We start from the raw sequence: 17,027 nt of genomic DNA on the forward strand, positions 1-17,027 counted from the left end.
TGTGGGTTTCATATTCAAGATGATGGTGTGCATTGATGTCTAGTTGCACATGCATGGTGTATGCATACAGCTGTGTTGGTGTCAAAATAGTGAGGTGTTGTGTCCTGTGAGATTTGGCAGTAGTCTGTGCAATATTGGGCAATCAGCATCAGCATTCCCATGGTAACATGCAGCACTCCTGTGATTGTGCCGGCCCTGTTCCGGACAGTGGATTCTCTAATAGGTTCAGTATGATGCACTCCCAGGGATGCTTGTCCTCTATGGTGATATGCTGGAGACATCAACATGGTGCATATGCACTGCATGGTGCAGGATGGCGTTACGGAGGGTGAGGGTCGCTGATGGGTGGTGCACATGTCGTGGGATGTGGGGTGGTTTCCTGTTAGTCATGTCGTGATAGGTGTGGACCTTCATTCATATCGGATTTGTTTGTCTTGTACGGTATGTGTTAGTTTGGAGCACAATGTTTGGTGATGTGCACATCGTGCAGTCACATCAACATTGGCTGCATGGTGGTGTGTTCATCTCACCCCCCTTTTCAATGCCATGTGCCAGTCCTGCTACTTACCAAGCAGCCAGGCACGTCGTCCAGCATGTCGCTCCATGAAGCGTGGTAGCGTGGAGTTCCGCAGGACCAAAGAGTCATGAGTTGATCCGGGATATCGGGCACAACAATGTGTGATGATCTTGCTGGCGTCGCTTACCATCTGCACATTGATGGAGTGGTATTGCTTGCAGTTGCGATACACCACCTCCATGGCATGCGGGACCACCAACTCCACGTGGGTGCATTTGAGGGCACCTACACAATTTGGCATGCCCACCACTGCATGGATGGCAACTTTTGTATCAAATATCTCCTGGGGAGTCCGTGGTAGGGATATGTAGTCCCTTTTGTGCTTGAGGAGGGCATCCAGCACTTGGTTCAGAAGGGTTGTGATATGCCATGCATGTGCCCCACTGTGTGCTGGTAGGTGCCTGTTGCAAGGAAGTGGACACAGACACTACCTTCAGTAGAGGGGGGATGGTGGTGCGTATTTCAATGAGGCTCACTATGTCGTCATGTATCAGGTCCACTATGGTGGTGAAGGTGTCCCGGTCCAGACGGTACAGGGTGTGGATCTGCTCAGGGGTCAGGTTGAATGGACTGGCTCTGATGCGAGGGATTGGGGGCTGCCGGCATGGTAACCGTGGCAGCACTGGTGGGGCATGCTGGGCCTGTCTCACCCTCCTTCTCCTCCTGCGTCTCCTCTGTGGTGGCAGCTGTTGTTGTTGTTGTTGTTGTTGTTGATGTTGTGGCAATGCAAGCAGGTCCACCAGCTCCAGTAATGCTACTACAATTGGAATCATCTTGGTGTGGGAGGGGGTGTTGTGTGTGGGTGTGCTCCTTTTGTACTGGGCCTGACTCCATTGCCTCCACCTGTGCTGATTGTGTGCACCTGTGGCTGTTGGAAACACTGCTCAGGGCTCTTTACGGCAGGTCAGCAATCCGGTATTTACGGCATGCCAGTAGGCACTTTTTCCACCTTCATGAGGCTGTTATTTGCATGTCTGCCTCACTTGTGATCTACTCCGGTTTACGGCATGCCGCTAATGCTGGCATGGTGGGTCGGGTGCGCACGCCCAGCCCGCTATTAACTAACGGCATTGTACTTTACGGTGCCGTTAATAGCAGTCTGGTTGGTCAGAATAGCCTGTAGCGGTAAGAGATGCCGGTAATCCTTTACCGGCATCATTTTTCCCTTACCTCCAAACTCGGAATGAGGGCCTGTGTATTTAAATTCCTTAAAGCTAGGAGAGATAGGGGTATAACCTGTTAATACTCCTTGTTTTAGCTTATTATTAGAGATTTTAACTTCTTTTACATTTTTAGAAATGTTGTATGATTGAATGGGATTGAATAGAACTGTGCAATTTTAAATGATGACTTGTATTAACTGAATGAATACGAATGTCTCTTGTTTAAACTTTGTAAATGTGTTTTATTTGTAAAGGTTTATTTTGTAAAACGTAAAAAACGAAAGAAATTCTGTCTCTCCCATGGTACTATCCCCTCCATTCCCCAAACTGTACAAACATTTGCATCATCCAAAAACCACACCTCAATCCCACACTCCCGAAAACTACAGCTCTATCAAAATCCTGCTTTATCTCGCCAGAATCATGGAATGCTTCATCTCAACCCAACTCCAACAACACATTACCACAAACACCTCCTTGTCCCTCTTTCAATGTGTTATTCAAACTGGCAACTGTACAGACACTTCTACACTTCACATCCTCAATGACATCCACAACATCACAGACAAAGGACACATTGTCCTTCTGATTCTCCACAACCTCTCTGCAGCAGCCTTCGACACCATAAACCACACCATTTTTCTCAAAATCCTATCCCACAGTATAAAACTCTCAGACACCATCCTCACATGGTTCACTACTTCCTCACTAAAAGAACACATTTTGTCTCCATGCCCCGTTATCGCGCCGACCCAAACCCAATCAAGTATGGGGGCCCACAAGGATCTTCCCTGTCTCCTTCAATCTTTAAACTGTTTTTCAAATCCCTCGGACAGACCCTTAGCAAACATAAGATACATTGCAGCAAAACACAAAGGACACACAAATATACTCCCAAATCTGTTCCCCTTCACAATTTCACATCCTCGCAGATGTCTCTGAACAACCATCACCTGGATGCCCAACCACTACCTCAAACTCAAACCTTCCAAAATGGAATACCTCCTCATCTGCATGCCACAGTCAACCAACGCATGTCCCTTTCCATAACTGCCAAATGACTAAGCTTCACCATCGACCCTAACCTTTCCATCATGCACCACAAAATTGCTGTCACCGGAACATAGAACCTACAATTACGCTTACTCCGCAAGATAAGACACATACTTCCCCATGACAACATCCAAGCACAGGTTCTGTCCGAGCTGGTCTATGGTAATGCTCTCCTCACTGGACACCCCAACTGCAGCCTTGTACCCCTGAAAGCCATGCCAGAACACAGCAACAAAATGTATGCACGGCCTATGCAAACTCTCACACATAACCCCAGCTCTCACCCAGCTCCACTCCCCGTGCCCCAGGGAATTTCCTTCAAAGGACTCTGCATTGTATTTTATACCATCCAACTTAAAACCCCATTTTATCTTCTTGACAAACTGAAACCCAAAACCCACAAAATATCAGACATGCTAGCCAACACTTTCTTTTCATTCAATTCTGCAAACTAATAAACAAATATTTACTCAGTGGGTACTAGACCATGGAACACTCTAGCATTTCAATCCGTACTGCACCCTCCATCAACACTCTCTGCAAAATCCTCAAAACATACATGTTTTCCACACCTATTCCACCTAATCCAGCCAATCCACCTCCCCTGCTTTGACATATCTATCCTAATCATCCTATGCTATCCCGAAAAAACTATTTGTACCTTCTGTTTCACCTCCCAACTTTTGCACTTTTGAACCATGTAATGCGCTCCGAGACCCTCTGGGTAGAGCCAGCGTTGGACTAAAATTCATACAAAATAAAATAACTACAATAAAGCCCATTGTTAAATTTCTGTTTCTTACAACTTTAGCTTAGCCTTAAATTAACCACAACTGTTAAAAACAATAACCACTAATTGGAAAACAGCACCTTCCGTATCTGTGCGAACATGGTGGGCTTGTGTGATTTTCATCAAAACAAAACAGGTATCATTTATAATTCTTAATAATATCTTTATTTCTGGAAATCATTGAAAACTTATAGGAGCGCATTTTGCTATCAGGCGTAAATGGCCAGCAGCGTCACATTACATTTGCATTTAGGTCCAAACAGTTCCCCTCAATATATATATATATATATATATATCATGGTTCCTTTATGACTCCAGTAACACTACTATTAATTATTGATATAATACTTTCTTGCTTTCACAATACTATTTGCATACTTACTGATAGTAATTACTTGGTGTGAATGTTTGTTTCTATCTAGTGTTTTGTGCCTTCTTATGTTTAATTCAATAATTCAAAATGTATTATTCGCCCGATATTTTTTTATGTTAAATCATGGTATATATTTTATGTATGGTATGTCTGATATTTAAAATGTTAGTAAACCCTTTTTAACCAAACACATATAGTTTGTATTTAAGGCTATACAGTCATGCTTCTCTTCAACGATCCTATCTTGCTCGCAAAGTGGTATTTTAAAGTTAAAGTATGGCTTTATTCTTTACATGTATGTGTGAGGTGCAGCGAAACATATTATTTGGACTGAACAAATATCCAAGTTAAAACTAAAAAAGAAACACATTGCAAAGGAGGTGTCTACATTTTCGTGAATTAGCAGGTGGTGCTTGCCAGCACTTTTTGCTCTTTGTCTCACTGTAACCTGTCATGGTGGAGTGAGCAGCATGTCCTCTGTGCGCGCATATGTCTGTCCTGGATCACATAACAGAACTAAGCTGGAATGATGTGATTGCAAGGGTGTTCGGGTTCACTGGGTCTACAAGTAGTTCTTCCTATTACTGTGAAAAGAAAGTAAAAAGAAATAACAATTGTACGCACAACATCGTATGTGCATGCCAGACAAGAACCATAAATGTTGATTTATGGGTCAAGAGTTCAGCGAAAAGGCTGCAGTTTGGTGATATCTGCCTGAAGGCTACACGAAATGATTTTTGAGTGGAATAGGTACCGCTGTGAGTAAATGATGCGGCAACCTTTTAATATTATTTTAAATTCCATTCACTTGAATAATATAAATCATTGTTATGTATTCTCTGAACAAATGTTTTTTAGGAAACTAATCCCTGCAAACTCTGCTGCCAGCCTGTCTTTTCATGCATTACTGTCATGGCACTTGCTATAATTTCCTTTTTATAAGTCCAACATATATTAGATTCTAGGTAGACTGGGACATATTGTGAAAGAAATATTATTTTACAGTTGTGGTTTCATCAACCAGGAAATAATGTGCATCAATCCAATGAAATAGACTCGTTTTACATCAGCCATTAGTTGGGGAAAGAAATGCCTAAGGTTGGAAAAAAGATGCTTAGTTTTGTTGTCCCAGAAATCTGCGGAACTTTTCTGGAGATTTGTCTGAAAATGTTTGAGGTCACTAAGGTGTTAAATAAGGGCACTGCAATGGAAGGCAGGCACCTTAAATCCTACACAGCACCCATTAGCATGGCCCACTGCCCTACTGAGGCTTGGCAGGCCTAGGAAGGGAAGTGGCAGATTCAACAATTTTTCGGATGTCCATTGCTCTTGTCTAGGGAATAGAAAAATATTTGAAACAATTCTTATGGTGCTTGAGAGAGGTGGGAGGCCTGGGGGCGTAGAGGGGGAGCATCGGCAAAGCGGAAAGTGGGTTGCTTTTGGGTTATGCAAGTGGGGCATGTTCGTACCCCAAAGAATGACCTGGGAATCATGAACATTTGGGGATTTTCATTCAGACTTAGTCAAAGCTGTACTGGTTAAATTAAACATTTTCTTCTTAGCTTTAAACATAAACACCTTATTCGACACCCTCAAGTTAAACATTTCTTGACACAGTTTTACTCCAGTTCACAAGCACATTATTTTGAGGTTGAATTGTGGAGTATCCCAGTACTGTTTTTCATGTGTTGGATTTCAATATTTTGACAGTCTTATTGGCTAACCCCTAAGTGCTGTGGTGCACGGTTTCAAATTCATAATTGGACACTTCATCGGTGGACTACCCAGAAACTATTTCTTCAGTAGACACCAACTGCAACACCTGAATATTGTCACGTTGATGCACACATTGCTCTTGGATCGAATGTTCTGGGTGATCATGAATTTGATATGCAAATTAATTGTGGAATTTTGACCTGTGCAATAAAGTTGGAATTTTGGTGTAGTGGTGTAGAAAGCAGTGTTTTGACATAGAATAGTGGCAATATTGTAGAGGCGAGACTCTGGATCTTGCATGTATGCATTCAAGGATACAACTGTGGGTGGTAGCTTTGGCAGTAGTGACCTTGGGATTTAAATGCAGGGACCATAAAAAGGCGTTGATATGCAGACACTAAAAGTGGCTTCTGTGTATGGCACTGCAACCAGTGAGTGGGGCTAATTCTAGAGACCTTGCAGTATGTTCAATGTTTTTAGTGCCTAGCAAAACTAACTTCAACATGACATTCAAACACTGTTATTTTTTCTAAAAGCCATATGTACACAAAATTAGGTACATTATTTTTTTAATATGTTATAGATGACTCTAAATGTAGTAAGATAAAAAATAATCAAGCTCTTAAAATACTGCAGAGTAACAGCTTAGACAATGGGTATCGGCTTAGTATTATGCCCATGGTCAACTCCTGACTTTGAGGTTTTGCAAACACCAAAGAGCTCAAAAGGTTGCGTGCCCATCATATGGCATAGTTGAAAAACAACACAATTGGAAATGTTTATTAAGGTGCTTATTGTAGGCACTCAAATATTCAAGACACGAGTATTGTCACGTGTATATTTTTATGAAAGCAGTTTTGTTGGACACAAAGGACATAAGCTAACCATGCTCTTTAAAGCAACTGGCAGAGGTTGAATAATGCCCAGCTCCCAGTTATATCAATACCATAACCGTATTGTAATACCACAAAAAGCAAATTCAATGACCCCAGAGCCTACCTGCCTAAACCAGGAGTAAGCAACATTCAGCTCTTCATATATTATTGCCAACAACTTCATCATCCTTAGAATATTCAATCATGAGGGATCTTGGCAGGCATAGTCTAAAATGCCTGTATATCAAGGGAAACAGGTTTGCGTAGACTGTGATTGTTGTAGCCATGGGATAATATGAAAAAGCTGCAGTGGCAGAAGGCCAGCACACAATCCCAAATGCGTACATTAACTGGTTCAGGAGATGTACTTGGCTGACCTTTTGAGTATAATTCAAACCACATATTTTTCAGTGATTCAAAGACTGATGTATTTTTGAACAATTTATGTAGTTTTACTTGAACGTTTCAAATGGATTTATTTTGTTAGGTTTTAACACCTTACAATCATTCACACAACAGAACCGTACACAATATTTGACAATGTGACTGAATAATCCGTTTTCTATTATTCACAGTGATGCAGGAGACGGAGACCCCTGAGAATGTTCAGAAGAATGTACTCTAACCAGACACTCTCCAGTAAACTATAACAAAATGAAACTACTGAATGCTATGTTCAAATCAATAGAGGTTCTTCTCCCTGATAGTTTGGACAGTCATCACACAGAGAGCAATACCCCAGAGAAAGGACAGCTGTCCAATGTCCAAAGAAGACACAAGGTAAAAGACATTGGCATGGGCATGTGATGAGTATCATACAAATAGTTAATATGTAAGCACTATTGCTTAAAACCCAGACAATCCTGATTGCTAAGAGGCTGGAAGCATTATTTAAGGTCTTGTCCAAAGCAAGGGCATATAAGGAGGAGTACAGTCTCATGACATTCAGTATTGCCCTCGGAGTCCAGTCAATAATGCTCTTAGCAACCAGCTGCTGGGCCATGTGCAAAGCATACCCATCTTTTGTGGAGCTGATAAAATGAAACATGTGTGAACATTCACTTTGAGATGGCCGCTGAGCACTCTGGCAGGAAGAGTGTAGTCTGAAAGCGCGTGTAGTGGTTGTTACAAAAGGGGATGGAGGCACATGAGCCCAACAAGAAAAGAGGTTAGTGAAGGGAGTGGGGAGGATGCATGCAGATTGCAGATAAAGCAACAGGCATCCACAGTGGCAGAGAGATTCCTTTGAGCCAGCAGCATTCATTACTACACCAGAAAATATAGTGCAGAAGCCCTTGAACATGATTGTTTCACATGATTATGTGGTTCCTCTCTGGATGCTAAGCATCAACCATATGCTCTCAGGAACCAAAAAACATAAACATTAACAATCAGGTTAAGCGAGCTAGAAGGGTATGGCAATAATGGAGAAAGGGATATGAAGTAAGAAGCACAGGTTTCATTATAATTCCAAAGATCAGTGAGCTCCTCACAAACAATTTCTGTTACGGTTACTGTCTATGCAATACATAAGACAATCAATGATAGGGTCTTTGATGGTTTTGTTAAACGTACCTTACAAAACTCTCAAGGACAAGAAACAGCAATGGGGATGCAGGCAATGCCCACACATAGGGTAGATCAGACAAGGACCTTGAAGGGCTGTAGCAACCAAAGGAGATCAACTTCATACAAGAGGATGCAAGCCAAGATAAACTGAGTGTACTGACTGAGGCCAGAGAACAAATAGGCATTCATGCAGATAGAGGAGAGCGAAAGAAAACAGAACAGCATACCCAGTAATCAGATTCTATTTGAGTGATTTATTTCAGGCCTTAACCCACAAAAGCATACATATATTTAAAACAATATAAACAAAATTAACTCTAAAGGAGATTTCAGTAGTATATGGGGCCCAGTTTTTAAACCAATAACATTTTGCCAGGTGGGAACGCCCCTTTGTGTCTTTAGTCCTGCCCCCTTTTGATATGATTTTTAATAGGAATTTAATGTAAAAATTATATCAAAAAGATATATGATCGATATCAAATGTATATCAGATTTGTTAAGCCACTTTACTAAGCCAATCTTTGACCATCTGGATGCTTTGGGTGTCACATTTACTAACTATTTATTTATTTATTTATTTTATTTTAATGTAAAATTTTAAACAAAAACTTTACACATGATTTCATAAAATTGTTATCAAATTACATAATACAGAAAAATAAAAATAAATATCTTCATCATATACATTTATCAAGTTACACATATTTCATCTTCGTCTATTCTTTCATATAACTTCATCAGATACTCAATTCGAATTTCATACAATTATATACAATATAAAAGAGTACACTACCTTCAATTTCATATAAACCTGTGTTGAGTAAAATCCATAAGTAGAGAAGAAAATGTTTTTGACCGTGCAAGGAGAATGTAATTTATCAATCCACCCGTAATCCATTGATCACTAATCAGTCCCTCCCGTAGTTGTTCTTGTAAACTGGCTATCCCCCAGAGCCATAAAGTCTCCGTCCCTATAGCCAATGGATACTAAGCATCAATCACCAATCACCTATAATTCTTAAGCGAACTTTGAGTGGGGGAGTAACTATTCTTCAAATTTTCCTTTGCCCATATGCCATACTCTATATAGAGCCAGATGTAAACTTGCATTCAGAGTATTAATACACATATACCAAAAATCTTTCGACTTAATGTGATCTAGATTATGGACATAGCTGCTATAGTGTTTTATATAAGTTAGACTCAGTCTGGGGCATAGCGTAAGGACGTGTCTCGCATTTTCGGGTGAGATTTCATTTTTACACATCCTACAGAATCGCTCTGGTTTGGGAATGGCCCGTTCAGGTCCTATCACAGTTAAGACAGGTAGGTGATTAATACGCAAGAGTAATATAAAGCGTCTTAAATTATCAGAAGGGCATAGGTTCAAATATCTTTGTGCCCTTCTATAGGTGTAAAGTAAATGGGATATAAACCCATAGCTGTGTAGGCTTTCCAGATGTTTAAAGTTGTTTTGCCAGTCCCAAATGTTTAGTCTTACCCCCATTTGAGCTTTCGAGTATTCAAAGTTATCATCCCAGTTGGGTGTCCACTCGATCATCTCAAATAGGGTGGTCATTTCTCTCACAAGCTTAACCTGTTTATTCCCAGTTATGTTCTCTTTCATCATCATCAGGAGTTGATTGGTACTGTTCATATGCATCTTAATGAAAAGGACAGCTCTTTTCTTTAAGACCAATGCTTTGAACGAAAGTAGGCCTAGTTCTAACCTCAGTATCGCCATCGGTATTCCCTGTGGTAAACCTAAAAGCTTACGCCAGAATTTACCCTCCAGTATTTGGAGCCAGTCAAGGTTAAGATCGACCAGGGCTTCTAGTCCATATATCACCATAGGGACCCAACTTTGGATGTAGAGTTGGCGAGCCGCCCAAATAGAAAAACCACTCTGGTTGCGGGAGAATTTACAGATCAGAGCAGGTAATTGGGCCGCTTTTATTTTACGGTTTTGCACACAGGATTGAAAATTCCCACTGGCATCAAATTCCACTCCCAAATATTTATAGCACTGTGTGTATTGAATTTCCATTCCTCTCAACATCATTCTCGGGCGGCTCACCTTGCCATGACTATACAGTATCAATTCTGTTTTCGTGTGGTTAATAGTAGGTTCATTCTCTTTAGCATATTCCCAGAGCCTCTCAGCCGAGCGAAGGATGCGTCTTCTAACTATGCGGATGACACCCAAATCCTCCGCCCTATCACAGGCTCATATGACACTGGCTCCAAACTATTAAATGAAATATACCAAACTATCCAGGCTTGGATGGCTATCGACAGTTTATGCCTAAACGATGACAAAACAGAGCTACTCCTTATTTAGCCCAACAGGAAATGAGAGGATAGCTCGGAAGGATAGCTCAGGGGCAACGTGGTCGCCTTGGAAGGAAGACTACATAGAGCAACACAGGTTTGATCCCCGGGTCCGCGCTTAGAAACCTCTGTGTTATAAATAACCTATCATTTCATACCATAAACAAACTAGACAACCATTGACAATAACACCATTATAGTATCCAAAGAAGTCAAAACCTTAGGTGTCTACCTCGATTCTGTCCTGACACTAACGAGACAAGACAATGCAACGGTGGCAGCCTATATTTCAAACCTTCCTCTCAACAGCTCTATCACCCTGGACAGAGCCCTATTATTATCAAGACTAGACTACTGTAATGCCCTATATGTTGGAACAAACAGTCGTAACTTGAAAAAACTCCAGCTCACACAAAACAATGCCTTAAGAGCAGCCCTGAAAATCCCTAGGAAGAATAACATTACCCAGGCAAGACAGAATGTTCACTGGCTACCAGTGCAGGATTGAATTTCCTTCAAAACTCTATCACTGACGCACAAATGCCGAACTCAACCCCTAAATATCTAACAAACAAATTCACAAAAAAAACAAACTAACAGGCCTACACGGTGCACACAAGCACACCTTCTAACTATTCCTAGATACAAACTTCAAAAAGCAGTGGGCAATAGCTTCCCGGTGGTTGCGGCCAAATTATGGGACACCTTGCCATTGGCATAAAGAGCTGAACCAACTTTTTGGACCTTTATAAAAGTCTGTAAACATGGCTTTTCGCACAGGAGCAGTAATGTGTCACATACAATCAAAAGTCTCAGGTATACTAATTGCTTCTTCTTTCTATGTTAGCCCGCCTCTGTATTTATGATATAACTCTAACTGTAAACCTTGAAATGGTTAGCTATCTACTCTGTTGTCGAACGTAAATGCAATGTTCTTTTCTGCTGTAACCTTAATGTACTCATAACAACTGCACTTAGATACCTTTGGGTTATGTGCGCTATATAAATGGATAAATAAATAAAATATAAACGGCTATAAAGTGTGTTTTCAGTGTTTTGATATGTTTTGACTAAATTGAATCTGAACTTGATATACACATGATGTTAATATTTAAAGTTTATATTAAAATGATCTTAATATGGCAGAGAGCACGTACACTTCTGCTTGGTCAAGGGCATAGTGAGTTGTGAGGAGTTAGCCATCGAGTGTTAGGTGTTGATGATGGTTTGATGACGCAGGAGTAGGTTGTGGCCTTTATGGTATGACATCATCATTTTATATAGATTTTATACGCAGTTGTTGTAGATAAACCGTTGAATAATGTTATATAAACTTTGAATAATTTTTTTATACCTGGTGGGCATTTTGATAAGCCTTTGAATAATTTTTATATAAAGCTGGAGGGGATTTTGATACAACCTAAGTAATGTTTACATAAACATTATTAGTTTTATAAAAAGTGGGCAGGGTTTTTGACAAGAACCTAGAAAAAGTTTATGTAAACTTTATATATATTTTATATTATTTTTACATAAAGCCAGTATATTTTTTAAGAATGTTTGATATAAAATTGCAAGGGCTTGCTTAAGGCTAGGGTGACACAGGGTTGGGATTTAGAACCCAGATATATAGCGTTTTGCAACGGGGTGGAAAACGCAGCACTTTTTGAGTTAACCAAGGGCTATTCAGAAAATGGTGCATATGATCAGATATAGCTACGATGAGGGGAGAACAACCCCAGGAACACCCATGGATTTTATGGTGTATGAGGGAATGGAGGATGCTCAGGACTTAATGGCCTGTTATGAACCTGAAGAGTTTTGGGACCATGATGATGCAGTTATGGAGCAGTCATTTGCGGCTGATGCGAGCTCTGAAGACAAGGACTGTGAAGCTTTGCCTCTGCAGGCGGACGTGGCAATGACACCAGAGATGGAAGCCGCCCCCCGGAAACATGATGAAAAACAAGGTTGCATGTTCAGGGATTGGCTTATCTAGCCGGCAGCAGAGATTATTAACACTCATTGTGTTGGTTGTTCAAACCAGCTTCAAAACACAGCTTATTGTTAATCCAGCATGTCCCCACCAAGAATTTACACACTTTTTGTTTTAAATTGTCGTAATTTACCACGTTAAATAAAAATACATTACCCCCCTGGGCTGTGGTGTTTAATATGAACCCATTTGTTGACGGCAAATTCACAGTGCCACATGTAGCTTGTGTACACATTTGCTTTCATAGCCTTTATCCTGGTTTAGCATTTTTAAACACATTTAAATAATTTTGGTTTTAAAAATGTACTTTCAAAGTTGTAACATTGTGGTGTGTGCAGACTCTTTAAACATGCCCTGGTTATTTACGAGTGTGCATTATAAAATATTAGACATTTTTTAAATCTAAAAATAGGGCTTAGTGCCATTGCTGCAGGCTGCCTGAACCCTATAGCACATAAATGTTCATAGTGCAAGCCTACCTTATTTAGCCAGGCACATTTCAAAGCCAGAATGTGTACATTCCTCAGTTAGTTTGGAATAAAAATATTTTTTTTTTTTTTTTATTTTATTATTGAATATAGTTGAAATTACAACTTTTTCAATTTATACATAAAAAATCCAAATTTTCAAAAAGTATGAACAATGTAACAAACATTAATATACATTTACAGACAGACATCTTCAAGTAACATTATCATTCCATATTCAAGGCTTTTAAAAAGTTAATGGTAGCAACCCTTATGCCTATACATTCTGTTGCCGCTAGAGCCACCCATCTATTACTAGGGTCCATTTGTGCAAAATACGAGAGATAGTTGACGAAATGAATACTTCTTAAACTCGAGAGGGCTGAACATTCCAATAATAAGTGTTGCAGAGTCTCAACAATAGCTGGATTTTGACAAAACCTACACCAATTAAGATCTGATGATATTTGCTTTCTTCTTTATTTAACCTCCCGAGTGGCCCAAATATTGAATCGCGACCGTAGAATGTTAGATCTAATAGCAGCAGAAGGGGCTAAACATAAGTAGGATGCAGTATCTTTATAGCATTTAGGTCCAAATATTGCCGAGTCAAAATCTTTATAAGTTAAGCACTTTGCTCGAGTGTCAATCCAGTCCATCATGTATACTTTCTTCTTTGCTCGCTCCGGATGAACCATTAAAAGATCAAGCGATATATCGGCATTCACCATAATGGCGAGGACATTTGTGGACCAATGTTTGGGAAACTCTTCTGATGATTCAAGTAGATAACTAGAGATAGATGACAATGTAGAGGTGTCTCGTGTGGAAAGCAAGCATTTGCGTAATAAGGCGCATAAGCGCCAATTATGTAGGGCAGATAATGAAATTAGGCCCAATTCATATCGCATCATCACCCCGGGAATACATTGTGGTAGACGCAAAATGGCACGCCAGAATTTGGATTCTATTAAATTAAGAAATCCAGAGGGAACAATTTGCGTTTCTAAGCCATAAAGAATAGTTGGGACAACATTTTGATTCCAATATACGAGAGCTGCTTTAATTGAAAATTTGCCATATTTGGCAACAATTATTCGTGTTTGACAGATTGCCAGAGTTAGCTTCTGTTTGATCTTATTCAGCTGCGACTCTAATGTGGGACAACCGTCAAAAATGACGCCCAAATAAACATATTTTGGAACTATCTTTATGGGCGTTCCCTCTATTTGCCATTCTAGCAAATGCTTGCGTTGACCTTTAGGGACAAACGTAACAATCTGTGTTTTAGCAGTATTTACTACTAATTCATTTTCTTTGAAGTAGCAGCAAAGTACTGACAACAGATTGCGTAAGCCACTGGGTGTTTTTGACACTAGGACAAGATCATCCGCATACCATAATGCATTGATTTTGACACCGTTTAGTTTCGGTGCATCAGCCATTATTTGGCTAAATTTCCAGCGTACGTCATTAATAAAAAAATTAAACAGGGCTGACGCTAAACTGCACCCCTGCTTCAACCCTCTATGCGTGTAAACTGGAGATGTTAGCAGGCCCTCAGCATTTAATCTTACAAAAACCTTGGTTTTTGAATGAAGAGCAAAAATGATATCAATAAGAGTAGAGGGACACTCCGCCTTGATTAATTTATCAATGAGTTTTGGTCGTGATACCGAATCAAAGGCGGAGTGAAGATCCACAAAAGCAAAGTATCTAGGCTGTCTCTTACTCTGTGCTTGTTGTCTGATGGCATTTAGAGTGAGTAAGTTAACACCAGTACCCAGGCCAGCCACAAAACCAGTTTGTGCTGGGTCACGTTGACTAGCTGTTGATGACCAAAGGTTGAAATCTCTTAATACCAACTTAGTGAAAATCTTCCCTGGAGCATCCAATAGCGCTATTGGACGATAACTTTTGGCGTCCATGCGATCACCCTTTTTATAGATCGGGATAATCACAGATGAACGCCAGGAGTCTGGTATACATTTAGTTTGCAAAATGTAATGAAATGTGTTGTTCAAGATTAATGCCCATTCATTTATATTTTGTTTAAACATCCAATTTGAGAGTCCGTCAGGGCCTGCTGCTCTTGACGAGGACGATGTTTTAATGAAGGACTGAATGATATTTCTTGTACATTGCAAATTCCAACATTTTGCAGAACTGCCAATATATTTGTAACATCTCATCTCGGGATCATCATATAGTGTGGAAAAATGTGCAACCCACGCAGTTTCTGAGACACCATTAAGTTGGAGATATACTTGTGGTGCTGTGCTACATTTATTTAGCAGTTCCCAGACCAGAGCAGAGTTTTTATTACAACATGCTCGTAGAAAGTTTTCACTATCTAGTTGGTATAATGCAGCCTTCCTTGACTGTACCCAATTTCGATATCTTGACTTGGCAGATCTAATCACTTTAATCTGATCATCTAATGGTAGTTTCCGAAGTTTTCTGATTTCCCTTCTGTAAGCTTTCTTTCTCTCACAGAGAGCCAAATCAAACCCATGAACGTGACTCCTGGGTGGCCTATTCTGAACAGGCTGGAGATTTGCAAAGGTGCTTAATACGTCTATATAGGATGCAAACTCTTGAGAACATTGATTATTTAAAATTGCTCCATTCAATGCTAGTAATTTGTTAATGGACCATTTAAATCGATTTTTGCCATTGTTAACTAACAAAGTCTGTTCATAACGACGTACAATTTTTAAACAGTTTGTCATTTCGACTGACCAATATAACGATAAAAGATGATGATCACTAGCTGTTTGTTTTACAACAACAAATTTGGTAGTGTTCATAAAGATGTTGTTGGACATAAAAATGTAATCAATTGTGGTTTTTGAGTTACCTCGCTCCCAAGTATTCATTGAAGGGATGTCTCCTGTGATTGCACCATTTGCAATTTTTAAATCCAGATCTTTCATAAAAGATAACCATCTTACACCATCGCGATTTTTGCTCCTTGTATCAGACTCAACACAAGAGAAATTTAAATCACCCATTACTAGAATTCCAGAGATATTGCCCTGAGCAGAGATCAATTCAAAGAGGGACGATAGAGCAGTATAAAAACTATCATCAGTAATACCTACAGGATTTCGATACACATTGATAAGAGCATATATTTGTGTGTTGAAAGAAATCTTAACCATTTGTATATATTTGTTTGGTGCTTGCCAGGGCGAGATTTTGTAACCCTTACTCACTTTCACCGCTACTAACAAACCAGCAGTAGGTCTACCTTTGCCACTATGTTCTGCTGGAAGAAGAATAAGCTCATGGTCATCCCATGTAGGCGGCTTTAGTAACCATGTTTCCTGTAGTACTACTATATCATATGTATTCAGATGGTTATTTAATGTCCATTGCAAGTGAGAGGAGCCTCGGGTGTTCCAACAAGCAAGTGAAATTTCAGTAATGGAAGAATTTGCTCGTGGTTATAAACAAGGATTGGCAGGAGCCACGAGATCTGAAAGTGATTCATTCAAACAGTAGTTACAATCACACAGTGGTTGAAGATTATTACCAACTGAGGACTCATTGGTGTTAGACTCCTTGAGAGGTTGTCGTGCTGGATCTTGTGCTAGTAAGAAACCAAGATTAAAAAGGTCCATTCTAGCATTCCATAGGGTGTTGCGGACAATTCCCGATTTTATCCACAATCTAATTATGGAAAGGTTCTTGTCACACAAAAACTCTATTTGATCTATATCGGTGGAAGAAATAGCATCCAAACCTTCAATATCTCCAAAAATGTTAAAGACACTAGCTCGACATAAGTCGTATTTTGGGAAGGGCCCGTCTCGACACTTCAAGATTAAAGTATGGAATGAATTAAATTTCTTTGACAAGGCAGCACTGGCATCATTTATATGAGATTTTATACCAGCTTTGCTAGTTTCTGAATTCTTTCCGGTGTTTTGTTTAATAAAATCTTGTTTATGACGACTATTGCATGGAAGTGGTTTCAGAATTGAACAGGTAACCGGTCTGTTTTTACAGGCAGGTACCTCAATTACGCTATCAATGTGTGGCTTTTGACTGTGAGGCGGCTGGCCATTACCATTTGAAACTTCAGGCAGAACCTCTGAGATTCTTTTTAATA

The sequence above is a fragment of the Ambystoma mexicanum genome, chromosome 9, assembly GCF_040938575.1.
Source record: "Ambystoma mexicanum isolate Mex_15411 chromosome 9, UKY_AmexF1_1, whole genome shotgun sequence".
NCBI lineage: Eukaryota > Metazoa > Chordata > Amphibia > Caudata > Ambystomatidae > Ambystoma > Ambystoma mexicanum.